This window comes from Arachis ipaensis, chromosome B6 (assembly GCF_059453495.1).
Source record: "Arachis ipaensis isolate K30076 ecotype BB chromosome B6, ASM5945349v1, whole genome shotgun sequence".
Classification (NCBI taxonomy): Eukaryota; Viridiplantae; Streptophyta; class Magnoliopsida; order Fabales; family Fabaceae; genus Arachis; species Arachis ipaensis.
In genome coordinates, this window is record NC_142441.1 from 42930303 (window position 1) to 42938379 (window position 8077).

Genomic DNA, 8077 nt, shown 5'->3' on the forward strand with positions numbered 1-8077 from the left:
CCAATACTCTCTAAAAATGAACAAATTCCCAATCCCTTGGTTTAAATGTTCATAAGAAGAGATGATGCTCGATCACTGATTATACCACACAGTTTCATGAACCACAATTTGGTAGGATTACATGTCACAATATCCATCCAAACCCCAATCCAATTCACTGTGAGAAAGCTTCTCTAGCATGAATCCTCCATTCCTTTCCCAAGGTTCCGAAGGATTCCAATTATGGGTAGTTTCTTTCCCAAGACAACTACCCAATGGAATTAGATCGAGAAGCCTTCTAACAAAATTCAAGAGAAAAGATTGAAGAAGAAGATAAACTATTATTGATTCATTGAATTACAATAGAGCTCCCTAACCCAATGAAAGGGGGTTTAGTGAGTCATAGCTCTGAATTCAATTACAAAGATATGAAAACTAGCTAAAAGTGAAGGTAAAAAGTCCCTCCTAACTTAAATTCTATCCTATTTATACACTTTCTATATTGAGCTTCTGTTGTGTTTCTTGGGCTTTGAGGCCTCTCCATGCTTTCCTTTTGCCTTGGGTTTATGATCCATAATCTTGATGAGGCTGTTGATCCAAATTCTGTAACATTTATTGAGCCAACTTAGTGATAATCAAATAATAATACATGACTCAACAAATTGAAATTTCAGACTCATCAATCCTTCAGGCCCAATCCCATAAACCATGATATTCAATTGGGTTTCATGCCAGAGTAAGTTTAAGTTAATGTTTGTGCTCAAAGACTAACTTAAACCGCAATATTTTTGGCCCAGAAACCTTTTCCAAGAGTGGCGTTTAAGTTGTAGTTTAAGCTTAAACTGCAGCTTAAACGCCAGACACTTCCAGTGAAGCCTTTTGTAGAAGCACGTTTAAGCTTTAGTTTAAGGTTAAACTGAAGCTTAAACGTGGAAATGGAAGAAGGCAGCCCTGGAGAGTCATGTAGTCGAACACGTTTAAGCTTCAGTTTAAGGTTAAACTGAAGCTTAAACGTGGAGATAGGAAGGGCAGCCCTGGAGGTCGAACACGTTTAACCTCCAGTTTAAGGTTAAACTGGAGGTTAAACGTGGAAATGGAAGGAGGCATCCTGGAGGTCGAACACGTTTAACCTCCAGTTTAAGGTTAAACTGGAGGTTAAACGTGGAAGCTTAGAAGGGTAGCCCTGGAGGTGTCGAACACGTTTAAGCTCCAGTTTGAGGTCAAACTGGAGCTTAAATGTGGAAATGGAGAGAGCAACCCTGGAGGAGAAAACTTGGTCGAACACGTTTAAGCTCCAGTTTGAGGTCAAACTGGAGCTTAAACGTGGAAATGGCTCCCTGGTGCTTTTCCCATTCTGGCGTTTAACCTCCAGTTTAAGGTTAAACTGGAGGTTAAACGTGGAACTCCTTCCTGAGTGGCATTATCATTCTGGCGTTTAACCTCCAGTTTAAGGTTAAACTGGAGGTTAAACGTGGAATGCTTCTTTGGTGGGACTTTCATTCTGGCGTTTAACCTCCAGTTTAAGGTTAAACTGGAGGTTAAACTTCAATTCCAGCATTTCTTAGCCTTCATGATTCTGGCGTTTAAGCTCCAGTTTAGGCTTAAACTGGAACTTAAACTCCACATGTGATATTCAAGCTTCCTTTATTGATTTTGTTGCTTCCTTGCTTAGCCTCTTCTTCCCTGAAATCATCCAAACAAATGCATCAAAGTCTTGCAAAATTTCATAAGAAATCTTCCATTCATAGCATTCAAGTAATATAACTAAAACTCATGGAATTTGCATCAAAATCATATTGTTTGGATGGTTCATTGCTTTGTTATTCTTTTAACCATTCTTGGTTACTTTAAGCTCAAGAAAATGCATAAAACCACTAAAACTAACAGAAAAATACTAGTGAAACTAGCCTAAGATGCCTTGGCATCACAACACCAAACTTAATACTTGCTTGTCCCTAAGCAAGTCCTGAGTTATTTGAGAAGAAAGTATGAAACAGAAAGCAATTACATTGGCTATATTAGCAAGCATTTGAAGTTCATCAGAAGGGTTTTATGCAGAAAGTTGCAGCATCACTTTTTCATACTTATCAGGTAAGATTATCACTTTTTCATTGCATCCATCAAACACTGCTATGGCCTCTTGTTATTCTTATGTCTTTGGCACTTTTCTCTTCTTTGTTTTTCTTTTCTTTTTCTTAGAGCTACTTTGCTCCTTGTTTGCTTAGTGTCATGTGTTGCACAAGCCTTTGGCATTTTCTTTTTCTTATCAGTGCACTACACATATCCACTTTAGGCATTTTAGTTCACATTTCTTCTTGAGACATTGGTGCCCAACACCTCTTTGTGTGACTAAATGTTTTGTATTTAGGTTGCTCTTGATAATGGACTTTTGGTTGATAATCCCGGGTTAGTTAACCCAAGTTACCAAGTGTTGAAACACTCCTCAGAACCTATTCATCCAAGCATATCCTTAATACATAAACACCACAGGCATTTGTCTCAGAAGTTCAAACCATTGGTACCTAGCTTATTTTCTCAATTTTTTTGCTTTTTGGTTGCCCTTTTTCAGTGGCTTTTTCTTCTTCTTTTTCTTTCTTTTTCATGGCCAAAGACATTTATTCATCAAGATCCATAGACAGTTTTCAATTTCTACACAAAGAATGATAATTCTACACTCTAATTCCAGTGATCTGACTAAACAATCAAGCATGCATACCACCACTTAATTCTACTTGATTTGTCACTAATTTAGCCAAGTTACTTTTGTTCAAACTTTTCTTTTATTTTTGGAAACAGAACAAGCATGGCAAGCACTCGTTTAAGAAGGTGAAGTTATATCCAAACATCTAGGCATTCACTTTATTCAAAGCAATAAACAGACACTCATACTAAGAAAAAAAAAAAAAAAACTCCACATAACACTTAAATGACTTATGATGAAAGAAAGCTCATAAAGACAATCCACCAATGATCATTTGATTATTAAGGAACGAGACCACCTCTTATTTATTGCTTGGTTCTTCTTAATTCTTGGGATCCTGCTTCTTCTTGCTTCCTGCCTCTTTTTGACCACTTGTGCTTCCTTTGTCTTTTCTTATGAGCTTTTTCCAGAATCCAGCCTTTTTCATCGTTTCTTCCACTCCTTTTTCAAGGGTCATTGCTTTGTTTATTTCTCCTTCTTTCCTCCCTTTGAAATACTCATCAAAAGCTGGGAATGCTGGGTCCATCTTGTGTAGATGTTCCCCTATGTAGTTAAGCTTGATTTGCGAACTGATGTTGTAATCAGCTTGGACTGAGTATCTTGCATTCTGTAAAGTGGTGGCTTCCTTGATTGCCAAGACATTGGCATCTTGGTGTTGGCATATGTGGCTGAAGGATTCCTGTAAGTGTAAATTCTGTTCCCTTTGCAGATCGAAGAATCTTGATTCAAAGTTCCTTTGCATATCCATCATTTTTAGGTGAAAGTCCTCTTGTCTCTCCTGAGACCTCATGTATTGTTGAGACATTCCTTCCATGATTTCCTGCATTCTGCTCATATCCATGGGGTCTCTGGGAATTCGTTGTCTTCTTTCTGGAATTGCTTGCTCTTCTTGCTCTTCTTCTCTGTCTTCTCCTTCCTGTCTTTCTTGTTCTGCTTCTTGCTCGGCTTCCACTTGTTGCCCTTCTTCATTTCTTCTTCTTGTATGTCTTGGAGGAGTTGGGCCAAGAGTCATTCTGTACGCAGTTATGGCCAATCCAGGATATAGCCAATTAGGTCTTTCATCCTCAAGTGGTACTTGGGCATCGATGCATAGTCTAATGATAGTGCTAGGGAAGTGGAGCCAGGATTCAGGGTCACTTTTCTCACTAAACTCTTGTATCTGTTCAGCAATGAGTTTATGAACTTTGATCTCCCCTCCCACCATAATGCAATGTAGCAAGATGGCTCTTTTAGGGACTATTTCTGAAGAGTTTGCAGTGGGTAGGATGGATCTCCTAACTATTGCATACCACCCTTTAGCTTCAGGTGTTAGGTCTCCCCTTCTCAAGACTCTTGGAGCCCCTCTTGTTTTTCTCACCCATTCAGCTCTGATGGCACAAAGGTCTTCAGCAATAGTTGCATAGTCAGGTTCTCCTATCATCCTTTCTTCATAACTTGCTTGGCTGAAATGTATGTTTTTCAGGCCAAGGGTTTTCATGATTGCTTTGGGACTGAAGTCAACTTCCACCCCTCTCACATAGCTTTTGTATGTGGGTTTCTTGGTTGGATCCTCCCTTACTGCATTTGCATAAAACTCTTTCACCAGGTTGATGTTGATTTTAGTGATTGGCTTAGTCAGGAGCTCCCACTTCCTCTTTTTGATCTTTTCCCAAACACCTGGGAACTCATCCTTTTCAAGGTCAAAGGGAACCTCAGCTAGTACCGTTTTAGGTCTCATCCATTCGGCTTGAATCTCATGGAAAACTGATCTGTATCTCCATGCATCGAATTCCCTGTTTTCCTCCATTGGCTGCTTGTCTTTTCTTCTTTTGTGGCTAGATGAAGCTGCCATTGGTTCTTTAATTTTGGTAAGTGACAAGCTAAAGTTGACAAGGTGAAGCAAGAAGTGTTGTTGGAAGTGTGGGGAGGTTGTTTTCGGCAAGAGATAGTTTATGCTATGATGAAGGAAATGTGCATGAAGGAGATTTGGTGGTGTTGAACTTGTTCCCCAAGTGGTTCTTTATAGTGCCCGTAAGTGCAAAATGGACGGCTAGGGTGATTTGTGAAGGGTGGCTTGATGGTAAATATATGAATTAGGGAGAAGGACGAATTGCTTTTCATTTTCTTGGAAGTATTCTGGGTGCATTAGGTTGTACATGTAGCTATCTTTTCTTGCAGAACTTCCTTTTCCCATGTGTTAGTTTCAAAGACTTGTGAATTTTCTTTTTGACCAAGCACCGTACCTCCCTTTGTCTTTTTCCTCCATTTTTGTCTTTTCTTTTGTACCTGCACAACAAACAAGTTTGCTATCATTTTTCGGTCCATGTGAATTATGAATAGTACTTGCACATGTAAATCAATGATTGTCTTTATGAGCTTATAGCCGTGACTTCTACATGTATGCACACTTATTATTTGGACACCAAACTTAGTGTTTGGTCAAGTCTCCTGATGACATGAAATCCATATTGGTTGTCCTTAATGAATGTGCTTAATTCTAATAAATCATAGTCACCTTGGCTCTTTGATTCTAAACAAATTTACTACCCTAAGTAATTGAAACCAAAGCATTAAAACATGCGAATGGTATACTTGTCATGAATTTCGAAATCCAGAGGAACTTCGTGCTTTTCATGAACCGTGTTCAAAGAGGAACACCAAACTTAATCTTTGGTTGTGCACTAAAAATTGAATGCATTTTGAATAAAATTTGGGGTGCCTTCAGGCACACCAAACTTAGAGGCAAATTGCATTTTACATGCAATGTTTAGTGCACTCTTTCAGCAGTTGTCCTGAGGATTCAAGTTCATGCATAAGAAACCATGCTTTATTAGATGCACAACAAAACAAAAAAAAAAAAAAAGTAAGGATATTAAAACATGGGTTGCCTCCCATGAAGCGCTTCTTTAACGTCACTAGCTTGACGGTTGTCCCTTGTTAGGGTGGATTGTAGTGCTTGACGTCTTCTCCTCTCACTATGAAAACGTCCCCACTTGATTCATTCATGACCTCTAAATGTTCCATAGAAAGAATTTTCCTGATTGTCAACACTTGAGGGAGCTGGGAAGGAATGGTTTTGAGGCCAGGTGGGATTGGCAGATAATGACTTGATATCACGTTATCTCCCGGAGAAAAACCTTCAGTGGGAATTTTCTTGTTTCTCCACCCTCTTGGCAATCTCCCTATCACTCTTCCCTTTCTCTTGAGGATTTCTTCACTGACCCTTATGTCAGGAGGATCCTTCTGATCTGTTTCCACTGATTCTTGTGGCTTTAACTCTTGCAACTCTTGTTTGCCTTCCAAGGACTGTTTTAGAGTTTCAGCTGCTGGATTACTTTCCTCCAAACACAGATGGCTACTATCATCCTTAGGTTTTTCAGGTTCTGGTTCAGGCTCAGATGCAGGTTTGAAAACTTTGAAAATGAGCTGTTCATCATGTATTCTCAGAATTAGCTCTCCTTGTTCTACATCTATGAGCGCTCTAGTAGTGGCTAGAAATGGTCTGCCCAGAATGATAGGGTGTAAGTAGCTTTCCTCCATGTCCACAATGACAAAGTCTGTGGGGACGTAATAATCCCCCACTTTCACCAGCACATTTTCAACTACCCCTTCAGCTTGCTTCTGAGTTTTGTCAGCCAGTTGTATGATTACATCAGTGGATCTCACCTCATTCAGTTGTAGCCTCTTCATAAGAGTTAGAGGCATCACATTTATGCTAGCTCCTAGATCACAGAATCCTCTGTCAATTTTTGTTTCCCCTATGATGCAAGGGATATGAAAACTTCCTGGGTCCGTTTTCTTAGAGAGTGTATCCTTCTTGATGAGAGCATTGCATTCTTTGTTCATTGTTACCGTTTGTCCTCCCTTCAAAACTCTTTTCTTGCTTAACAATTCCTTTAAATACTTGATGTGTGTAGGCATTTGATGGAGAATCTCAAGAAAGGGAATATTGACATGGAGAGAGTTAAATGTCTCTAAAAACCTTGAATAGGTTTTCCCTTTTTCACCTCCTCCTAACCTCTGAGGAAATGGTGCTTTTGGTTGGTATATTTCCAGCATGCCTTTTTGCAATTCCTTGGCTTGCTCAGTTCCACTTTCCTGCTTAACTTCTTCCACACCTTCCTTCAAGATTTCTGGCTCCTGCTCTGAGGGCCTGATTCCTTCTTCTTCTGAAACTTCCTTCAATATGGTGATGGCCTTGCATTCTTCCCATCTCACTCTCTTTTGTTCCCCTTTAGGATTCTTTTCTGTGTCACTAGGGAACACTGCAGTTGATTTGACGGCCTGTTGAGATAGCTCTCCTACTTGAGACTCCATCCTCTTGAGTTTTTCACCATGGTTTCTTAAGGTAGCTCTCACATCATCCCTGAAGCTTTTCAATTCGGTTATGTCTTGACTCATGGTTGCCATCATTCCTTCTATCCGGTTTAATTGATCTTGAAATTGTTGGTTCAGATTAAGTTGGGTAGGTTGATTATTTTGGCCATGATATGATGGTTGGGGGTAAGTGTTTTGTGTGGCTTGGTATGATCTTTGGTTGGAGTTTTGGTATGTGGAATTGTTATGTTGGTTGTGGTTGTAAGGTTTGTGGTTTTGTGGTTGGGTTTGTTGGTTCCCCCACCCTAAGTTTGGGTGATTTTTCCATCCTGGGTTGTAAGTGTTGGAGTGTGGATCATATGATTGCCTTTGTTGGTTTCCCACATAGTTGGCCTCTTCCCAATCACCTCCTTCAATGCTTACTTCCTCTTGATCTTGTGTGTGTATTGCAGCCACTTGCTTTGTTTCTAATTGCCTGGTAAGCTCTGCTAGTTGCTTGGCAAACACCTTGTTTTGGGCTAGAATTGTATCAACATGGTTCAGCTCCATGACTCCCTTAGTGTTGTGCCTTTCTGATGCATAGTAGTACTCATTCTCAGCCACTGTCTCAATCACTTCAATGGCCTCTTCCACAGTCTTTTTCCTGTTCAATGAACCTCCTGACGAATGGTCTACAGCCTTCCTTGATTCATAAGAGAGTCCATCATAGAAAATATGCAATTGCACCCAATCATGGAACATGTCTGGTGGGCATTTCCTTGTCAAGTCCTTGAATCTCTCCCATGCCTCGTAGAGAGTTTCACCATCTTGTTGTCTAAAAGTCTGAACCTCAGATCGAAGCCTATTGACCTTTTGTGGGGGGTAGAAACGTGCCAGAAACTTGCTTTCCACCTCATCCCATGTTGTTAGACTCCCCCTTGGGAATGATTCCAGCCACTTAGCTGCCTTGTCCCTAAGTGAAAATGGGAACAAAAGCAGTTTATATGCATCTTCCTGGACTCCATTGGACTTCACAGTGTCACAAATTCTCAGGAATTTTGTGAGATGTTGGTTGGGATCTTCATTAGCACTTCCACCAAATGAACAATGATTCTCCACCAG

The 8077-nt window shown here is 40.1% G+C and overlaps 1 non-coding gene across 1 annotated transcript; it reads left to right on the forward strand.

Annotated features, from left to right (window-relative positions):
* The first annotated feature begins 7715 nt into the window (after positions 1-7715).
* Positions 7716-7819, forward strand: LOC148555325 (small nucleolar RNA R71). Its single transcript, XR_015886514.1, has one exon. It is a non-coding gene; the product is annotated as a small nucleolar RNA R71 (small nucleolar RNA).
* Positions 7820-8077: the final 258 nt, after the last annotated feature.